The sequence below is a fragment of the Mauremys reevesii genome, linkage group 3 (genome assembly GCF_016161935.1).
Source record: "Mauremys reevesii isolate NIE-2019 linkage group 3, ASM1616193v1, whole genome shotgun sequence".
In the NCBI taxonomy this organism is placed as follows: Eukaryota; Metazoa; Chordata; order Testudines; family Geoemydidae; genus Mauremys; species Mauremys reevesii.
Window position 1 is genome coordinate 115,769,328 of NC_052625.1, and position 22,365 is coordinate 115,791,692.

A 22,365-nucleotide genomic window follows, 5' to 3' on the forward strand; every position below is an offset into this window, starting at 1 on the left:
GCTCAGTTGAAGTTTAACAGCATGTAATAAAAATATAAAGGAAATTAAACTACAGGAAGGTACTGTCAGCCAACTCACAGCTCATAAACACAACATTGGGGGCAGAGGGTGGAAGCTTGCTACAAAGCTCTGGACAATGTATTTTGATGTTTGCTTGTTTTTAAAATCACCTTTATGCTAAAAAAAAGTATAACACACTTCAGCTGTAATGGTAATTTTCAGAGAGTTATAAGGGCCTGATAATGAAGTCTCTTCTCCTGTTATCTGATAAAAGAGGCTTAGAATGAAAGGGCAACTGTAGAGATGCCACGCAGAGCCCCTGTACAAATCAAGATATGTTAGTATTGAAGTGGGTACTTAGAAAGCACTATATAGAGAGCACACCAGAATTCTACAGAAAGTCATCTTCTACCTAACGTATCTTATCTAAGAACATCAAAATAATTCTTTACTTTGCTTAGGCTTTTTAAGAACCACAATCAAATTAGAGTAATAACTTAACCCATATATTAACTTATAACAATCACATTAGTCAAACGTGGGTACACAGCCATGTGAAAATAAAGCCACTTATTAGGTGCCCATATGTGAATTTGTGTACCTAACTCTGAACATTTTGGCTACAGTGCCTTTGATGAAAAGCTGGGCTTTATTAATTTTGATTGCTCACGGACATTTCCTTTTTAAAATTAATGGATGGAAGTCTCTTTCAGACTTTATTCCTCCCCCTCCACCAACATCCCCCCCGGCTCAGGAAAATTGTACATCTGTCTTGGGTGTTCTTGATTGCTAGTTGGTGCTGAAGAGACACTGAGCCCAACTGGCTGCTTCTGTGCCAGTAGGAGCTGAGAGAAACCGAAACACTGACAGAACAACACATAGTGAAGCTATCTTAGATAGGGAAGGGGGAAGTGAAAGAATAAAGAGGAGTCACATGAGTTAGTCCCAGAAGAAAAGGAAACCTACATATGTAAACAAAAGTTTACAACCAAGTGTGTAACAACATTATAAATTTTTCCCTGGTGGTCTAGTAGTTAGGATTCATTGCTTTCACCACCACTGACCGGGTTCCATTCTTAGTCAGGAAAGTACTTTTTCCTCCCTTCCACTCATCTTTTACTACATGTTTAAAAGAGTATTTTTCACAATTCACATCGCAAAACTAAAATCCTCACTATAAGTAATTAAAGTTTATTTATATTTTTTGAATATCACTTCTTTTGAAAAATACTCTGTTTGCTTATTGTGAAACATGCCAGTGAGAGAATTTAACATTTTTACTTTTAAAAAGTTTCCCTAAACACACACATCAAGATCTTTGTAAACATACAAGCAATCAATTAGAGCAAGTTAACTGTACATCAATTAATCATTCTTGCTCAAGCTTTTCAAATGTGAAAGCTTGCTAGCTTTGGGATGAAGCAAGCTATTGATTCTTTAAAAAACAGACAAGGCTGGTACTGTGATGCCAAACATTCAATATTGCCAATCATGAGTCAGGCCCCCAAACATCATTACATTTCATTTGTAAGTTGCTTGGACCATTTTATATGCCGTTTTACCCAATTCACATTTTTAAGTTATCCTCCACAACTATGAGGGCAAGAAACTTAGCTTTCATTTAAAAAAAAGGGAGGGAAGGGGGTAAGATGATCACGTAGTCCCTTAACTTCAGTAGAAAGGCCTCTAAGGCCTAATTGATATTAGAAAAAGTTTGCTGGCATAGCTATATCAGCAAGCCCTCCTAGGGTAGACACAATTTATATCTGCAAGAGAACGCTTTTGCCAATATAATTATGCTAGACTACAGCTTTTGCTGGCACAGAAATGTTGCAAAAATAAATAAAATCATAACTCTACCTGAAAATGCTATGCTGACAAAAGTTTCTAGTGTATTCCTGGCCTAAGAAAGCCACCACATAGTATAAGAATTCACAACACTAAACATGTGCACTAGGTTTCCATTTTTTGATGTATAGTTCCCCACTGTTGGCCTGTATGATCCGGTCAGTTTCTACCAAAAGACTGGATATGGAAATATACAGGATTCATTTTCTCTACAGTCCCACTTCTGCTTCCACTGACCTCAGAGGCAAAACTCCACCAATATTACTAGGAGCAGGACCAGACTTATATTTCATTTCCATATTCTGTCTACTCACAAGGACAAAATAATTACCTGCATGCACACCTGGTGTGGGTTTGTGTTGTAGGGTCCCTCTGCAATGTACACATTAGTTGGCTACAAAGCTTTACTGCATATGAATTATGCATCTTTGAAGTAAAGCTAATTGTATCATCAATGTTTAGGATGAGATCATATGAAAATCTAAGCAGGGCTTCAGGAATTTGCTCTCCTTGTATTATGGCGGCAGCAGTAGCAATTCTATAATAAAGGGTGAGCCCACTCTTGCATGTAAACACACAGATTTCATACCTTTTAGATATGAAAAAGACAATATATCCTTCCCCAAATTAAAGCACTTACTCTCTGAGCACAGAATAGCTTTTCTGAGAATGTTTAAGTACCACTGTTCTTTGCTGTGTTGTTGTATCCATGTCAGTCCCAGGATACTAGAGAAACAAGGTGAGTGAGGTAATGGACAACTTCTTTTGGTGAAAGAAACAAGCTTTCAAGCTACACAGAGTTCTTTATCAGGTCTGGGAAAGGTCCTCAGTGCCACAGCCAAATAAATGAACTTACAAAGGAAAATGATAAAAGACAAAAACACCATCACCTGTGGACAAATACTTTTCACAAACAATCACTCCATTTTGTATTTAGCTGTGACAACTCTGAGTACCTTTCCCAGACCTGAAGAAGAGCACTGTATAACTCAAAAGCTTGTTTCTTTCACCAACACAAGTTGGTCCAATAAAAGATATCACCTCACCCAGTTTTTCTCTCCAGTGTATAGCTCAGTGGTTTGAGCACTGGCTTTCTAAAACCTAAGTTGTAAATTCAATCCTTGAGGGGGCCATTTAGGGAACTGGAGTAAAAATCTGTCTGGCGATTGGTCCTGCTTTGAGCAGCAGGTTGGACTAGATCATCTCCTGAGGTCTCTTCTAACCCTGATATTCTAAGTATATCTGTTAATTTAGGAATTCAAGTTAACTTAAATGGGTTCTTTAAGGAGTTTAGCACCTAGCATTAGGCTCCCCACCCTCTTAATTTCAGTAAGAGAACATCACAGACTCTTCAAGCTTCCCATATAGTTAAAACTCACTAAAATCTTATGCACAGGCTACACCTGAACTTAAAATCAGTGGTCTTTTTTCCTGTTATTCTTCATATAAGTCTCTTCCTCAGCAGAAGCTGTGAAGGACACAATGGTCTACCTCAGAATTCCACAAACTGCCCTCTTTCACAATGGCTGCCATTTCCCATTGAGAACAATGGGACTGAAGCCACAGCTGGTGGCCATTTTGAGAAAGTGTTCTCATTCTCCTACAATGTTCTCAATGGAACTGAATGTCTTCCCCTCTTTACAGTCCAGGGGAACAATCGTGTTCCCCTGCTGGCAGCTGTTGCTTCAGTCCCACTGAGGAAAAAAATGGCAGGTTGTGGCTATTATGAAAGGGGGCAATTCTTCATGGCAAATTTTCAATTATAAAAATTATGGCAGTGATCATCATCTTAAAAATCTTTAAAAACAAACAAACAAAAAAAACCCTACCACACCAAAACTACTTAAGAGGTAGGCAGAGGGGAAAGGAAACATAGGATGAGTAGGCACATGTGGAGATAAACATAAGGTGAAGCAAAATGCAGTGTGAACTCATGCTACTTTATGCTGCTCCCTCAAAACAAAGCAGCTGTTAACTCAGTTTAGTTGGTCCACATGCTCTGACTGCTGTACCTCACTTTGGAGCAGCACAATATACCAATGAATCTGTCCATAAAAGTTTTTAAAAATGATTTAAAGTTGATGCTTCAGATCTTCAAATCATTAGGAATATTACATGATAGCATTCTTTCAATTTCTTGTTTATTGTTCATATGACATTAATAAAAATTCCCAGACAAAAAATTTAAAATAGAGTTACAGCTGAGTATATAGCTGTAATTTAAGGTAAACTAAGCTACACTAACAGCTGTTGTAATCATCCTAAAACCAAGCATTATAAATCCAGGAAACCAAGCTAAGGTTAATTTGAAAAGAAATCTAAACACGTTCAGGTATGGAAATGCAGTCAAGGAACAAAAAAGCAACTTAACTCTGCCCCGTCACAAATATTTCAAACTTCACATGTAGTTAACACTAAAAATGCCTTACTCCAAATTGTGATTTCTGCCTTATGTCACTACAGGTCAGAGTTGAGGTTTCTGCTGAAAAATGATTTTTTGATTATGAAGAATAATGGAGGAAAGATTGACCATTAATTCTTTTTTTTTCTAATTAGTCTATGCACAATATTTCAGTGAATGTTAACTATATGGGGAGATTGAGGCATCTTTGACAAGGCAGAGTTACAGCACCCAAACAACTCTTACTGTGCATTTCACCTTAATTTGCTGGATTTCTTTTCAGTTTAACATTAGCTGTTAGTTTTCTAATTTATAATGTTTGATTTGGGGTTATTTACAACATTCCTGTACCACTGTTTATCTTAAGTCACTCTTAAATCCATTTAACTTTTAGTTATTGTCAGGTAATATCATACCTGACATACCATAGTGTGCTTGAAAACCATTAAGATGAAAGATCTCTTATTAGCAAACCCTCAAAAAAGATATTACAGTCTTCATGGGCAACCAGAGGGATGTCAACTAACTACTTCTTTTGGAACTGTAAGGCAACAACAAGAACATTAAAAGAATTCTTTAATCCAGGGGTTTTCAAACTTCAACCCCCTTCTGACAAAAAACAAAAATGACTATACAACCCCAGGATGGGGGACCAAAGCCTGAGCCTGCCCAAGCCCAGCTGGGAGGAATCTAAATCCCAAGGGCTTTAGCCTGTACCAGGGACCTGTAACCTGAACCCTGCCACCCAGGGCTGAAGCAGTCAGCCTCTGACTGATCAGGGTGGTGGAGCTCAGGCTTTAGCTTCAGCCCCAGGCCCCTGCAAGGATAATGCCGGCCCTGGCAACCCTATTAAAATGGGGTCCTGACACACAGTTTGAAAACTGCTGTTTTAATCAAACTCTTGACTAATTTTTTACATCTGACTTTTCCCCATGCCATCCTCAAACCTAGCTCTGATCAGAGCCAGGCTTTAAGACCAAGTACCCCTACAAGCTTAAGCCCCCACAATGAATTTTCCATCTCAAAATATCTTAAGATATTTTATGAATTCTGGCTGCAATTCTGCAAGCTCTCTATGTGAAAATAATTTTGAAGTCAATGGGAGTTCTGCATGCGGAGGACTTGCTGGATCACACCCTCTATGTGTGGCATTTTACCCATCACTGAAATTCAGCTACCTCCAAGGTCAAGCATTTAACTGCATATACCAATACTGCACAATAGTTTCTTATTGGAGTGATGGAGAAACTTAAGCACATACAATATACCTGGCCAAACAGAAATACAGTCAGGTGTTTACCATTACACTTGTGATGAGTAACACTGCAGTTTAAAAAAAAAATCAGAAATCCAGTTGTTTTTTTTATGTACTCCACCTGCAGCTTTCCAAGAACCCCTTGATTTTGATTTATTTGTGGATTTAGAACCATTTTTTCTTATTTGTCAAGACCTGCAAAGCTTCCGGACTATGCAGAGGAAGCAATAAACTAAGAACTGACAATTACACATCACAGGCGGAGAATAAACACAATGAGGGAGGGAAAGAAAAAAAAAGGAGGGAAAGATTATTTCCCAACCCCTCAGATCCTTTTCACTTCTAGTCGTCTCAGGCATTTACCCACGACCTGCCACACGAGTTAAACTACCGCGAGGGAGAGCAGCTCTCTCACATTGGCACGCGCCCGGTTCAGGTCTCATCCCAAACCCAGGGCTCCCCTGGAAGGGCAGCGGAGTGACCTGGGCTGTGCCCCAGGAGAGTTGCAGGTCACCCACCCACGCGCCTCGCTACTGCCCCCGCCGCACGCGCGCCGGACACAGCGCCGCCAGCCCCGAACGCGCGCCACGCTCGCGCCCCAGGCCCGGCGACTCCTCGCAGCCTGTTTATCACAGCCCGCCCCCTGCATCCTGCCGGGCCTCCGCGGGAGGGAATGGACTCTCCCTGGCTCGGTCCGTCACACACCCCTTTCCATCCCCGCAGGGTGGTACCGGCCGAGAGGGGGGAGGCAAAGGGCTAGGGCTAGGGAGTGGGAGGGATACAAGTTACGTATGGGCGTGTCTACGTGTCGAGACGGGCGGGTTTTACGTGAATAGGCGGAGTTAGGAATTCGAGCACGGCACGGCGTAGAGTGGCAGAGGCGGAGCTACGTGAGAAAGCGGGGAGAACGCCTTACGTATAGCGCTTACAATGATGCTCAGGGAACGTATCTATCAGCTCCCTGGTGGTCTAGTGGTTAGGATTCGGCGCTCTCACCGCCGCGGCCCGGGTTCGATTCCCGGTCAGGGAAGCGAGATTTTTTCCCCCCCATTGCGGCTGGTTTGGAGCTTGAAGCAGCGAGCACCTGCGTCTTGCGCAACCCCGCGGCCGCCCACCCATGCCATACACGGCCCTGTCAGATGCAGGCGTGGTGGGCACCGGGCCTGGGAGGTGGTTTTCACCCCCAAACTACAAACCCTCGGGAGTGCACCAGCATGTGCAATATGGCCCGTGGGCACTCGCAGGGGCCTGGTACTCTCCTCGCCAGGCCTGGGCCCGCCCGCTGCTCCCCAGAGGCGCCATCGCCCTGAGACGTGTCACAGTTCTCCCTGTTTCTGTCATTTCACAGGCTCAGGGCTCGGGATCGCTTCCTGCACTCAACATCCAGCCCTGGCACGTGGAATTGGATTGGTGGGGTCCGCAGCAGCGGGGCGAGGGACAGAAATGTCCTGGCTGCTCCTTGATCCCTTCTGCATCCTCCCCTAGCCTCTACACCAGGTGTCGGCAACCTTTCAGAAGTGCTGTGCCGAGTCTTCATTTATTCACTCTGATTTAAGGTTTCGCGTGCCAGTAATACATTTTAATGTTTTTAAAGGTCTCTTTCTATAAGTCTATAATATATAACTAAACTATTGTTGTATGTAAAGTAAATAAGTAAATGTTTAAGAAGCTTCATTTAAAATTAAATTAAAATGCAGAGCCCCCCGGACTGGTGGCCAGGACCCAGGCAGTGTGAGTGCCACTGAAAATCAGCTCACGTGCTGCCTTCGGCACCCATGCCATAGGTTGCCTACCCCTGCTCTACACACACACAGGGGAATGTGTCACTTGGTGGTAGGGTTACTACCTGAGTGGTATTTGACGAGCCTGGCCTGTTTTTTTTATGATTTGCCAGTTGCCAGCAAAATCTACAGTACTGGGTTATTGTTTTTTTAACATGGTTCTAAAGATTTGCATTTTTATCACACTAGACTGGGATATCTAGTGTTAAAAGGTTCTTTGTCCAGCTAAAGATGCTGAGATATTCCCACATCTGCAGTTTAAGCAACAATAGATCAAAACTGTTGAAAATACGGTAGTTGGCTGCCCACCAACCATAGGCGCCGACTCCGTGGGTGCTCCGGGGCTGGAGCATCCATGCGGAAAAATTGGTGGGTGCTCCGCACCCACCGGCAGCTTCCTGCCCCACCCCCCACCCCAGCTCACTTCCGCCTCCTCCCCTGAGCGCACCGGATGCCCACTTTTCCCCCCTGGCTCCCAGCATTTGCACCGTGAACGCGGCGGCAAGCGCTGAGAGGGAGGGCGGAGGAGGGCGAATGTGGCGCACTTGAGGGAAGAGGCGGGGCCGGGGTGGAGATTTGGGGAGGGGTCCAATAGGGATGCGGGGGCTGGGACGGGGACTTTGGGGAAGGGGTTGGAATGGGGGCGGGGCAGGGATGGAGTTGGGGCAGGGCCGGGGGATGAGGGGGCACCACCACCCGCCAGTGCCGGGAAAAGTTGGTGCCTGTGCCACCAAAACGGAAGCACAGTGCACCTGTGTGTGAGAGAGGGTTTGACTCATGCGAGAGTGAGGAGACGTGCTAGGCGTATTAAATAATGGACGATCATGGTGGTGCTGTGAGTGATCCTAGTACACCCCCAAGAAAAAAGTTTACATTAGAAACTGCACATTCAATGACAACTAGCTAAATGAAACACTACGAAGACTGGCTGGCAAAAAATACGCTCATAAAATAAATGCCTGTTTTTGTTATCAATCTTATCTAGATATATTATCTCTCTACATACTAGAAGTGACTGTTGAAGTAGGGGTTGCAGAGTTGCCTTTTGGTTGGGGTTGTGGCAGGCGTGCCTTGTCGGGTTGGGGGGTGCTGGTTTCTTTGCATTTCAAAGGTGGTAACCCTAATTGGTGGGTTTATACCCTCTTGGATTCACTGACTATGCCCCAAGCAACCAGCTAAGGCACATGGCACTCCCCACACCCTGCCCTCCTGATTGCAGTGCTTCTCTACCCATTCCACTGCCTATTGAACAATATGTGCTCATATAATAGGTGGAGGCAGGATTTGTCCCCTAAGGCCTTGTCTTGACTGGCAAGAAGTGTTTGTTTTTCAATTGAGTTATGTCAGTTGAGTTAGGTTAATAAGATTGAAAAGCCGCTCAACACTTGTTAAAACACAGGTTAACACATTTGGAGCTTTGCTAGCTGATAGTGTTTTAGCACGGCTCCTCCCTGCCATTGGCCTGTCACTGAGGTAGCTGTGCCAGTGCAATTCTTTAACCTTGACAGGCAAAGCCACTCCTTACACTGAGGGAGATTGAAAGCACCACTACAAATAGTGGCTTTGCCTCTCCACTACAGTTTGCATTGTTGTAGCTACAACAAGGGTTGGGTACAAATTGATGTAATGGGGACACAGCTCTAATCTTGTTACATTGTGTGTATGTTTAGTTAAGTATATTAACCTACTTTTATGACAAGGAATCACCAAGCCTGAGCAAACAGAAGGCTGGGATCTCCTTCACTTTTCTACTCCAGAAAACAGGTGCAAGGAAAAAAAAAAAGGGCTGGTTGCAACAAAAAGAATATGGGCTTTCAGCCATTCCCCCATTTTACCCTTTTTCTTTTGGACACCTGCTTCCATATACAGTAATCTACAATTTACTCCTGCTACCTCTGTTAGAGTGTCACATTTGTAACATCAGGGATTGCAAGGTGGCTCCCATACTTGCTGGAGGAGTCTCTGCAGCTTGAGGTCTTCAAACCGCAATTTGGGGACTTCAATAACTCAGACATAGATTAGGGGTTTGTTATAGAAGTGGATGGGTGAGATTCTGTGGCCTGCGTTGTGCAGGAGGTCAGACTAGATGATCATATTGGTCCCTTCTGACCTTAAAGTCTATGAGTCTATATTCCACTCTCTCCCTTGGATCTCAGTGCAAAATGACTAATGTAATGGTGTAGTGTTACTTCCTGCTTTTCACTTCAGGGAATGATGGTTAGTTTCAGAAGTGGTTGAAGTGATTTCCATCTAATGACAGCTCTCAGCAGAGATGGTGATATGTGCTATATATTTTACAGAATAACTAGGGTAGAAATATTTTAAACATTTGAGCATTATTTGTTATTGGTATAACTTTCACATACCCAGTGGTAAAGTCAGAGTCTCTTAGTACCAAGAGTTCAGCTTTACAGGCATCAGAAAGAGACTAATTATAACAAAGAGACCTTAGACACTTCTAAAAAAAAAACCCAAAATAGCTTTTGCATGCACAAATGGTGCAATTTTAAGGCCAGATATTTTGTATTTTACTAGGGCTAGAAATTTATGCCTCTAAAAAGTGAGATTCCTTCCTTTCTAATGGTATAAAGCTTCTCTTTCGAGCATTAATGAGTTACAGAGTATCAGACCTTAAACTTATTACAGGTCCAGGCATGAATCTAGACTTTGAGCCAATGTCATTGCCCATCTAAACCTTGGGCCAATGTCATTCTGGGAGGAAATTCCACATTTGGTGGTAAGAGAAGGAAACATTGCTCTGGCATGTTTTTTGTTCGTTTGTTTTAAATGAGTGAATCATGTCATTGGAATGTTAGAATGGGTCCCAGAAGAACTGGCTAATAGAGCAGGGAGCTCAAGAGGCAATCAGTGATGAAATAAATTGATTACATGGCTTTGCAGTTTAGCATATGGATATTGCCATCATGTAGAAGATGAACAGAAGTTTTAAACTAATTGAAACAGCAGATTCCCAGCATTCAAATGAGATATACAGTACTTGTTTCTCAAATTCTGAAATATTGGACTTTAACATTGCAAGATGATTATGTATAGAAAATCTTTTATGAGTATTTGTAGACGTTTTAAAATGTATCATTTCAATTTTTCTCTCCATCCAAAGCCTATATAGTTGGGCATCATGGAACCACTATAGCTGGCAGATGCATAGGATGGTAGGGATATGAAAATAGAGTTAAGGAAGACCGGTAAACAGGTGGTATAAATCTGTAAAGCTCTAATTAATTCAATGGCTGAGAATCTTGCCTAGATTTGCATGGCTACCTTAACTCTTATTATACATACTTTCCAATATTTGGGGATCGGGGGTAGAGGCTGTTCAATGGGACCTTTATTTTAAATTTCCTGGTATTCAGGGTTTGTTTGTCTCATTTTTTGTTTTTTTTTAAAGCTACAACCTTCTACTAATTTCCTCCCCCCCTTTAGATTGTTGGTATATATTGTGACGGTGCATCCCATAAGGCTTTATGGACATATGCTTATGAATGTATATATATGACATAACTGGAATATGTTTTATGCTACATATGCCATATAACATATCTCTGTAAAGGTTAGGATCTACTGAATCTATTCATCCTATTTGTCTGCATGTGTCATTGTTGTATTCGAACTTATGAATATTAGCTTTGTACTTGCTTGATTTCGAAGTAGCCTTAGTAAAGCATTTGGTCAGTTTCTTGAGAAAGTCATGTTTATTGATAAAAAATATTGTTTTAGTATACCACAAGGTGGCATCCTAACTGCATGATCTCCAGATCTACTCCTATTCACACTCTGTACAGGTTGCTGTTAAGGGGAATAATCATTAAATATCATAAAGTAAAATAGCTTGGTTTAGCGAGCTATGCACACAAAGTAACAAAGCAGCTATTCCTATGATATTTCCTGGTAAAATACATTAAATACTAACATATATCTGTTACCAAACCCAAACACTTCATGATGATCATCAGTTTTCTTGACAGCAACATACATAACAATGTGTGTAAACATCAAATATTTCTCTTGAACATTTTTTATTAGAGGGTATTGTTTATAAAAAAGAAAGTACAAAAGGTTATCAGGTGCATTAGTGTGTTTCTAGAACAAATGTACCTAGTCAAGGTACTTATATGGCCCAGTTACCCTAATATCTGAGAATCTCACAACCTTTAAGGCATTTAGCCTCACAACAACTCTTTGAGATAGGGAGCTAGTAGCATCCTCATTTTACAGATGGACTAAAAGAGACTGTCCAAGACCTCACAGGAAATCAGTGTCAAAGCAGAGAAGTGAACCTCAGACTCGGCATTCCAGGCTAGCATAGAATCATAGAAGATTAGATTGGAAGAGACCTTAGGAGGTCATCTAGTCCAACCCCCTGCTTAAAGCAGGACCAATCCCCAACTAAATCATCCCAGCCAGGGCTTTGTCAAGCCAGGCCTTAAAAACCTCTAAGACTGGAGATTCCACCACCTAACCCATTCCAGTGCTTCACCACCCTCCTAGTGACATAGCGTTTCCTAATATCCAACCTAGACCTCCCCCACTGCAACTTGAGCCCATTGCTCCTTGTTCTGTCATCTGCCACCACTGAGAACAGCCGAGCTCCATCCTCTTTGGAACCCTCCTTCACGTAGTTGAAGGCTACTATCAAATCCCCCCTCACTCTTCTCTTCTGCAGACTAAATAAACCCAGCTCCCTCAGCCTCTCCTCATAAGTCATGTGCCCCAACCCCTAATCATTTTGGTTGCCCTCCGCTGGACTCTCTTCAATTTGTCCACATTGTTTCTGTAGTGGGGGGCCCAAAACTGGATGCAATGTGGCCTCTCCAGTGCTGAATAGAGGGGAATAATTACTTCATTTGATCTGCTGGCAACGCTCCTACTAATGCAGCCCAATATGCCATTAGCATTCTTGGCAACAAGGGCACACTGTTGACTCATATCCAGCTTCTTGTCCACTGTAATCCAGCTTCTTGTCCTTTTCTGTAGAAATGCTGCTTAGCCAGTCGGTCCCCAGTCTCTAGCAGTGCCTGGGATTCTTCCATCCTAAGTGCAGGACTCTGCACTTGTCCTTGTTGAACCTCATCAGATTTCTTTTGGCCCAATCCTCCAATTTGTCTAGGTCACTCTGGACCCTATCCCTACCCTCCATCTTATCTACCTCTCCCATCAGCTTAGTGTCATCCATGAACTTGCTGAGGGTGCAATCCATCCCATCATCCAGATCATTAATGAAGATGTTGAACAAAACCAGCCCCAGAACCGACCCCTGGGGCACTCTGCTTGATACCGGCTGCCAACTAGACATCTAGCCGTTGATCACTACCCGTTGAGCCCAACAATCTAGACAGCTTTTTATCCATCTTATAGTCAAAGATGAAAGTGGGCCAGTACAGCGTACTGGTAAGAAGTGGCCACCGGTATGGGCCCATACGCAGCCGACAAAGACCCTCCTTAAAGCGCTTCCGCGGCAGCTGCCCCACTCCAGTAAAGGGGGGTTAAAAGCAGCCCTGGAGAGGGCTGCAGCTGAGAAAAGCTAGGCTGATTGGGGAAGCTGCCACAGCGGTGGCCAGCTCAATTAGGGCCCAGCTGGCCCTGATAAGAGGGCTGTGGGCCAGAAGCTGGAGGAGTCTCTCTCCAGACCTTGAGAGAGAGGGCTTAGCTGTTGGGGAACATAGAGTACATACAATACCCGAAACTGGTGCAGTGCTGAGGAATAGGGCAAGGGAGCTCCAGCCTGGTAAACCCCTAGGCTTCAGGCCTTAGTAAAGGCCTACACAGGTACTGGGGTTGCAGAGGTGCAGCCCAGGGTTAGGCAGAGGCAGCTGGTCCAACCTACTTGCTGATGATGAGTGGCCATGACAGACTGCAGTCTGCCCCAGTGAATGGGGGCTAGATGGTGACTGGCAGTAGCCACTGAGACAAGGTGGGTGAGAGGGTTGGGGGTTCCCCTGGGAGGGGAGACCCAGAGAGTGGGGGTACTGCTGGGGCAGAACCCCAGGGTAAAGGGCTCCAGGGTCTGGGAGGGACATGGGGGGCCTAAGGCAGATGAGCCACTGGCCAACAGAGGGTGCTCCCAGCTGGACAAGAGCTAATTCCTAGGATGACCAGCAGGAGGTGCCACACCGGTGAGTCTCGGTTTGCTGCATGGATGCACCTAAAGATGAGGATGGGATGAGGTCCATATCAAAGAGGAGAGACCACAGTCTCTTTGCCAGACAAATATGAAAAAAAGACTATGGTCTCATCTCCCTCTGTTCTGACCTATGGGAACCAAGGGCCAGAGTGAGCAATATCTGCCATAAAATGACATTGATCCATAAAGGGATTTAGTTTTTTTTTACATTATTAAAGAAAAAATTAAATGGTATATTGATTTATTAGAGAAAGCAATTACTGTGGACTGGGCTGATTATTTGGATCTGGTCTGATTACTATATTGCCTGATTACCACAGTGCTGGGTATCTAGATAGTGCATATGCTATAAGTGGATGCTGCTGATATAATAAGATAAGCTAAATAACATTTTAGCCTTATATACCCGTCACTCTATGACTGTAGGTTGAAGAGTTGTTCTGGTGCATGAGGAAAAAGAGTCAGGATGCACTGATTTTGATTAAACAAAATGCATTTTATTTAATCTGACATCATAAAAGAAGAAAATGTTGTAGCCATACTGGTCCCAGGATATTAGAGAGACAAGGTGGTGAGGTAAAATCTTTTATTTGCCCAACTTCTGTTGATGAGAGATAAGCTTTTGAGCTTATACAGACATCTTCTGTCAGAAAGCTTGTCTCTCTCACCAACAGAAGTTGGTCCAAGAAAAGATATTACCTCCCCCACATAGTTTCTATCCTAAAAGAAAGATGGATTGAATAACCATACATAAAACCAAGTAATAAAGTCCAAGCACTATTTTCCAAGAGGTCCTTCAACAAGTCCTGTCAAGTTACTCCAGAGTTCTGATCCTTTCAAAGGCCTAAATTGACTTTGCCTTTGGGCTGAAAACCTATTTTATAGGTTTCTGTTTCTGCCTCCTTTTGGCTTCAGTCAGCCCCTTCCACCTTTCCCTGCTTTGTTTCCCCCACAACTTTTTTCTGTTACGTATTTATTTTTTTGTAAACCATATTTAAAAATTAACATGCCCTGCCAATCTTTGCCTGGCTTTCAGGAAGCCAGGAAACCAACACCAGCTATACAAGAAAAGACAAAGACAAAGTAAAACATGAACTGATAATATATGACATGGGAAGGCAGTTTCCCATTCAGTGCTGCAGTTTCCTGTTTGTGGCAATGAGAGACTACAGTACTGCATTTCTGCCACTGAAGTGATGCTGTGGGAGGCTATAAATCTTAAACTGTCTCAGATGCCTTTATAGGATTCAAAATGGTGTCTCACACATGCGAGGTGGTTTTGTGAACTTCTGCCAGGGAGCAGGGAAAGCCCCTGCACCCCAATCCCACTCCCTGGCAGGAGTGCTGGGAGGAAGCATGGGGACGGCAGGTGGAAGGGGTGGGGAGGGGTCCCCATTTGCTTTGGCTCAGGGCTCCACAAACCCTTAATCGGCCTCTGATGCCAGAGGTTTCAGAGGGAGTGAGCAGACCAGGGCAATTATCAAGTGATCCATCACCTGGCATCCAGTCCTAACATCTGAGAGTCAGAGGCTTAGAGACACCCAGAGCATGGGGTTGCACCCCTGACCATATTGGCTAATAGCCATTGATTGACCCATCCTCTGTGAACTTATCTAATGCTTTTTTGAACTCCACAAAAGACCTAATAAACCACATATGTGGCATGTGTTGTATATGGCAACAAATAATTCAGGGATGAAAGTAACATCCTGAATTTACTGGCTTTTGTGAGCATTATGCACTCTTAATATATTTTTTTTAAAGTTAGCCTATAGGTACACACATACACACACAAACTAGATTTTAAAGAGTCTACTAATTCTATGTGCTTCAGTTTTTGGGTGCCCAAGCTGACACATCTAGGGTTTGATTTTTCTAAGGTAGTGAGTAAGTATAGTTGCCAATGACTTCGCTGATAGTTGTAGCTACACAGCACTTCTGAAAACCAGGCTTGTGGTGACTCAAATTCCTCTTTAACTGACGGTTATCCAATCTTGTTTCTGAAGAAAAAGTTAAAAATAAGTTAAAGGCAATAATCCCCTACTCCACTTTTGCGGACCTGAGGACCATTCATTCTATTAACAGGATCTCCAATTCAGTTTTTTCATGGCCAGTTCCCACTTCCATTAGAAATTTGTTGGATCCACAAAAACAAAGAGTAAGAGTTTTAAAAAATACTTTCAAAAACAACCCCTCCATCACGTAGACTGTTTTCACCAATCCGACTTCTGTGTCCATGGAAATGAGACTAGAAAGCCCAACCGCAGCAACTGCAAATGAAGTGCTTCATTTTTAGATTTTAGCTACTTGCTCACAGGTTAGATCTAAAAGTGCTGGTATTGGCTTACAATTTTAGAACCCATAAATAATTTAAATGCTGGGAAAAATTAAAAAGGGAGAGGGAAAAAGCAGGGAAAATATCCCAATGTCTTTCCCCTTTGTGTATAATTTTCTGGGAAGGCTAATTGTTTAATGCATTCCAATATATTTGGATATGACAGATAAGCACACTGTCATAACTTCATGAGCCAATAAGCCATCTTTTTCAAAGATCCATATTTTATAAATAGTCACATGCACTTACATAAATAAATAGCATTATTATATTTTGATAGGGCCTATACTTGACTCCATTTGCATCCTATTATTTCAATCTGCTCCTTTCCCCCCTCATCCTCCTTTATGCCAGTTAGGCATTGGACTCCTTTGTTGGGGATGGCTTGCCTTGAGACTTGATATTATCCTTTATTAGTGGTAGCATTACAATAAACAAACAGAGTCTCGAGCTGATCTTAGGGCCGTTAGTCTGATAATAATTGAATAGAGATAGTCTCTGCCCCCAGAGCCTGCACTCTAAATTGGCAAGACAAAGGATTGGATAAAGGAAGTAGCGTTATCCCCATTTTACAGATGGGGAAACTGAGACACAAAGCCTAAGATCATACAGGAAGTGTGTTACAGAGTCTGAAACTGTACATTCAACTCCTAAGTATCAGTCCAGCTTTTTAATCACATGCTGATCCTTTGTGGGAAGATTCCTGACTACTGGGTTTCTTCCTGGGCCAGCTTTCTGGGCATTTGGGCTCTTGTTTGTTTCTTTTTGTTTGTTTGTTTTATACTTTAGTGTTTAGTATTTTGCTTTTCCTTGTTTACAGCAATTAGATGCCTTGAGACAGATGTTCTATTAGCATGTATCTGACAGTCAGAATTGCACACTAAGTTACACACATTATAAAAATACAGAAAAATAATGTATTCTCCCTACCTCTGAGCAAACACTTAAGCAGATGCTGTAATGAGATCTCATTACAATTTTTTTTTTCAAAATACACTATATTACCTTTAGTAGTATATTTTTAAGTCCCAATCCTGCAAATACATGTGAGTAGAGCCAGAGAAATCAATAGGGCTACTCACATGAGTAAAATTACTCATGTGTGTAAGTGTTGACAAGGTTGGGGCTTACCCTATACATTCTTAGGGTCAGGGACTGTCTTACTATGCGTTTGTGGAGGAGGTCACCAATCCTTTGCAAACGACTGCTGTGCAAGTAAAAATAATAGGTTTAGGAATTATAATAAAGCTGAACTACAATATATTTAAATTCTTTATTTACTTGCTAGTTCACAATAGATCTCCTGGCCATGCAATTTAGCATGGTTCTGCTATGTTTGTGCATATGTCTATGCTGAACTGTACCAATACTGTACTTGTCCGCATAGGAAAAGCAAATAAGCATTTCTTCCTTGAAGCTCTGGTCCTACAAAGGGTTAAGAACATATATAATCATTTACATGAGTAGTCCTAGTGAAGTCAATGTGACTACTTCTCTGAGTATTGTTGCCTGTGTTCTTAAGTCTCTTTGCAGGATTGGCCCTAAGCATATTGTAACTTCAAACTATTTGATAGATATTTAAAAAAAAAAAGTGCGTGTGGGGACACATCCCCTCTTATGAAAGTCATGGATATCCATTATGGCTGAAGAAGATTGATACAATATGTGCAGCCTTTCTTCTCTTAAAGGGTTATCCACAGAAAATACTGCAATTACCATGAACTTTATTTATCCTTAATCTCCAATTTCATATACCCAGGGAGACGTGCCCTGCTGCAAAAGCTGAGCATTTTGGGAGGCAGGCTTTACATATGTATATTGAATTATTACTTCTCTATTGTTTTGTCTGTGGCTATTGCTTTTGGGCATCCTTGGGTTTTGATGGTCACATCAAAGGAGCTGCTCTGGCGTGAGAACCGGTCAATGTGAGCCAGATAATTCATGGATTTATTACCGAGGTCGGTTCCCATGATTGTCAGTGGGCAGCAGGCCTTGGGTGTCATAATCCTCATTCTCTGGGTAAAGCACATACTGGCTTTAAAAGGTTTAATGATCCAACAGTGATTTACTAATGGGAATCTTTCTTCTGAGTTTACTAGGCCTTGAAGGAGGACAGGATAACATATAAAGGTCACTTTACCAGCAGTATCAAAAAATGTTTTCCACAACAGATAATTGCTGCCCACAGTATCTTATCTGCACAGATCAGTGTGCACAGCTTAATTTACATTTTTTTTAGCAGCACATATATTTGGAAGCATTATAATTTGCTTGTTTTTATGTGGTGCCAGATCATGGGAAGGGGAGGGGGAGAATACAGTGCAATTATTGAAAACATACATTTAGTTCATAACAGTAAGACAGATAAAAAATAATAATGGAGAGACACACATAAGCTTCTAGGACAGCCTGGCACAACTGCAAACTTATCAGTGGCTGGCATTTAAAACTAGCTGGTATTTAGGGTTATGGCTAAAACTTTCTAGTGTCTGGTTGGATCGGCAGTTTTACTGTGGTTTCAGCAAATTTTTGGCTTTCATTTTTGCCAGAAATGAGGGTTGCATTTTGGAGCAGCTGCCCAGAAAGGGGTAAGGTTACGGTGAAAAAGAGGAAGTATTTTTAACTAACTGAACAGTGCAACAGGAGAAGACTATTTTCATGGTTGCCATTTCCTCTTACCAGTGTTGTGGTGTTTCAGAATAACACCACCAAATGCCCCAAACAAAATAAACTCCAGGGTCTTTGTATCAAAAATACATTAAAAATGTAATAGGACTGGGGGGCGGGGGGAGAGTAAGGATGTTTTCAGGTTTGTATATATTACAAATGTTGTGCTGGAGAATATCATGGAAATGTTAAAACCATTTAAACATTCCACATGCAGTGTATATACCGATGTTCATCTGATTACAAATATAAATCTTAAAAAATAACCATTTCGTTTAAAGCTCCCCAAAGGAGCACCCCCAAAAAGAAAAATTCCCTGGATCCCTGATATATGCTAAAAATGCAGCATTAAGACTGAGAGTTTAATCAAAGTCAGAAAAATTAAAGTATAGGTCCCTAAAATAACCTTCATTCTGCCCCTTTGGATAACCAAATAGTCATTTATTGATTTGTCACATAATACGCAATAATATAAAATACATATGTCCATATATTACAGAAAAAACCCTTTCCTTTATTTTTGCCAGAACTATATTGTTTCCTGGATTAGCGTGATCATTTAATAGAAGGGACTACTGTAGTTAATGCACATGATGATAGAGCAGAGTTAGAATTTCCTGGCTGTTTTGTGATTATAATCAACTGTAACATTACATTAATGTATTTTTTCCCCTTCATTAAAACTTTTCTTTAAAAAGGTACCCAAAATGGAATACATAAAAAACAAAATACAACTAACACTTCATAAAAGGTTCTATAGATTAAACAATGGCTCTGTTCTAATGCACAAAAGCTACACATTGTCTATAACCTTCAAGTTTGCTTGAAGACAGTATTGCCAGCCCCATGAGTTCAAATATGAGTCTGGTCTCCAAAATCATTAAATCTGTTTTAAAAATCCCAAGACTTTTTTTTAAATAGTACTTTTGGGTTAATTTTATTTGCCTTCTGGTTTCTAGCCTTTAAGGTGCATTCAGTTCACATTTTGAGACTATTCTTTGCAACCAGGAGAGCTAGAAATTTACTTTTTCCCCTAGGACTCCAGTAGCTAGGGATTTAAGAAAAGCAGCAAATACTGCTGTAAAGGTGCCCCATTCAAGTGTAACCAGGCCTTATCTTGCCAAGGGCAACATATGGCAGCAGATGGCTGCTGGCTAATCCTTTTTTGTTTATGTTCACTTACTCCTCTGAAAACATAAGAGCAAGAATCAAACTCAGGTCTTCCTCTCACCCCAAGATAGACACATAAGTACACTATATTATATACAGTCTTAAAGGATAAATATGGTATGGTATTATTAATAGTAGCCCTTTAGCAGTAACCATTAGTACTACAGAAGCAACAAAGCCTTTTCTCAGGTGATACCTACTGAAGCCAGGACCAAATCTGTTTAGCTTATCAAGCTGGTTGGGAATTTTCTGATTAAATGCTTTTCTTTGGAAAATGTCAATTCATCAAAACCAAAGCTGTTTGCAGGAAAGGGTCAGTTTTGAAAAATCTTCTGATTTGAATTTTTTTTTAAATAAAGTTTCAGAATTACCAGAATGCCCCATTTTGACATTTTCAAAATGAAAAGCTTCATGTTCTGATTCAAACTGAGCTTTTGTTTAAAAAGTGTAGTTAATTCAAAATAATAAAAAGGTTAAACAAAAAAAAGTTAAAATATAAATCAAATGTTTTAAGATGACTAAAATGAAACTTTTCAATTAACCCAATCAGAAAAAAGTTTTCAGATGGTTGGGTCATGAAAAAATTCAAGAGTGACATTTTAATCCCAATTTGGGAGAGGAAAAAGTTTCAAACTCTCAAAATCTCAGGAGACAGGAAGCTGTATTAGCTTGTAAAATCAGGAAATATTGGGCACATAGTTAGACTGATAAAGCCCCCTGCTGCCAAAACTCCAACTACTGCTCCTTTATTTACAATTTACTGTGATTCTTATAATGGACTCATTCAGGGTACATATATACATCTACACTGTTGTTCTTTGAGATTTTTAAAGCTAATTGGTGAAACAAAGTACAAATCTTTACAAACATGTAAAGTTTAAAAGGTTAAAGAGACTCATAAGTGGCCTGCAGCCGCTTTGAGTAAAAATTACACCCAAGCTATTTACAAAGTGTATAAAACTCATGGATAAAATATAAAAATCCTTTTATCATTTTGTAAAGTTGAACAAAACTGCCTGTGGCTGTTAGAGTGATCACTTAATCAAATGTGATATTTAAAATATCCAAACCTATGGGAGTGGATAGCTCAGGGGACTAGTAATAATAGAGGGAGTAAATAACCCCTATATTTAATTTTCTTAACACTTTCTCCTATAAAATATGCTTGCAACTTTTTGTTGTTGTTAAGAAAATGTAACACTTTCATTTTTTTGCAGAAGTCCTCTGAAAGTCCTGGGGCTAAAGACATGACCTTCATTTAGCTCAGGAAATTTTGTTCATGTTTGGTTGAGACACAAAGTGTTTAAAATTGCCATTTCTCTTCTGTTATTTGTGTTCTGCAGGAAAACACTGTCAGACTGGTAAAATAATCACTGAATGTGAATGTTCTAAAAAGTCAGGCCCATACTACTGCTAAAGCAGCAGCAGAACCTGCACTGAACTGAGAATGTCTGGAACAGCTGTAGCTGCAACTGAGCCAGGCACAACTCCTTCTGACTATACCTGCCCAGAACATGGCTCCAGCCTCTGGGACACTACATAAGGGAGGAGTTCTCTTGATCCCCAAGGGGTGGGGATGGGGAGATGGGCCAAGTTCCCCCTAATTTCATCACTTGACCTAGTCCATGGCCCCAGCAGCCCATCTCCCTTCAGCAGGAGAGTAGCTTTCCCTTGCTGCCAGTTAATGTAATTAATTATACAGCTCAAGTGGTATGGGTTCAGGGTTCAGGCTGATGATGAATGACTGGGGGAGGCTACAGTTGTACATAAAAGTACCTTTTTTAAAACCTTGTTTTCTCTTAAGAAACATCTTAGGAAATTGCATGCAATCCCCCCTTCCATCTTTAAAGAACATTAAGGTTGCAACGTTAAGCACTGGAAAACTCAGAAAAGCCAGATTTACACATGATCATACAACCTTAATTCATCCCCTTTGTATTATGTGTTATGAAACCATCTCCGATTACATGAGCATGTTGTTTTTTTCCACAGGACCACTGTCTATTGCAGTACATAGAATGGATGGGCAAAAGGACAGAATTAGGGTTGCACAGATAATCATAAATCTGGCATTTTTTAACTTTTGAGTGCTTTATTTTGCAATCCAAATAGCTTTCTTTTACTGTATTTTTTTTAAATGTAATAGCTATATGGACCCTTTAACTTAGCTATATGGATCTTTAACTTATTAGTATGAACAGAACCAAAGTCATCAGACAGTGGAAATTATTACTCTTCACTGGCTATTAAGCAGCATACATAAAGTATGACTGATTTCAGTTAAGTTCTCACTGGGCAAATGTCCACGTCACATCACTATTGATGGCACCCTTGTTAGCATTCTAAGCAGAGAGGCCAAAGACTAAATGGGCATGAAGACTGAGCTAATGTCTCATCCCCAGAGTTGGTTCCTCCATGTCAGCTTTCACAGTGGTCCTATTGAAAATTCCAGGGGAAGTGGGTGGGCATAAGCCCCCCTCCCATGGCTAAAGACCCTCCCCCAGCCTTTGGGGAGGATCCACTGAGCCTGGGAACTCAACTGATTACGGGGGACAACAAAAAAGAAAACAAGGGTGGGTGTGAAGGTCAAAGGGTCAAAATGAGAGAACCTAAAGGGGACACCGAGCAGAAAATCCTGGACAGCACCCACTGCTCCTCAAAGGTGTCAAGGGAGCCAGCGGACACCGCCCAGAAGACCTCTGCCCAGATGCATGAATGGAGGGCGGACCGGAAATAGGCCCCACAGTCACAAAGAAGTCCCTCAGC

The 22,365-nt window shown here is 41.5% G+C and overlaps 1 non-coding gene across 1 annotated transcript; it reads left to right on the plus strand.

The window, feature by feature from the left end:
* The first annotated feature begins 6,462 nt into the window (after positions 1–6,462).
* On the plus strand, positions 6,463–6,534 carry TRNAE-CUC. The gene has a single exon. It is a non-coding gene; the product is annotated as a tRNA-Glu (tRNA).
* The last annotated feature ends 15,831 nt before the right edge of the window (positions 6,535–22,365 follow it).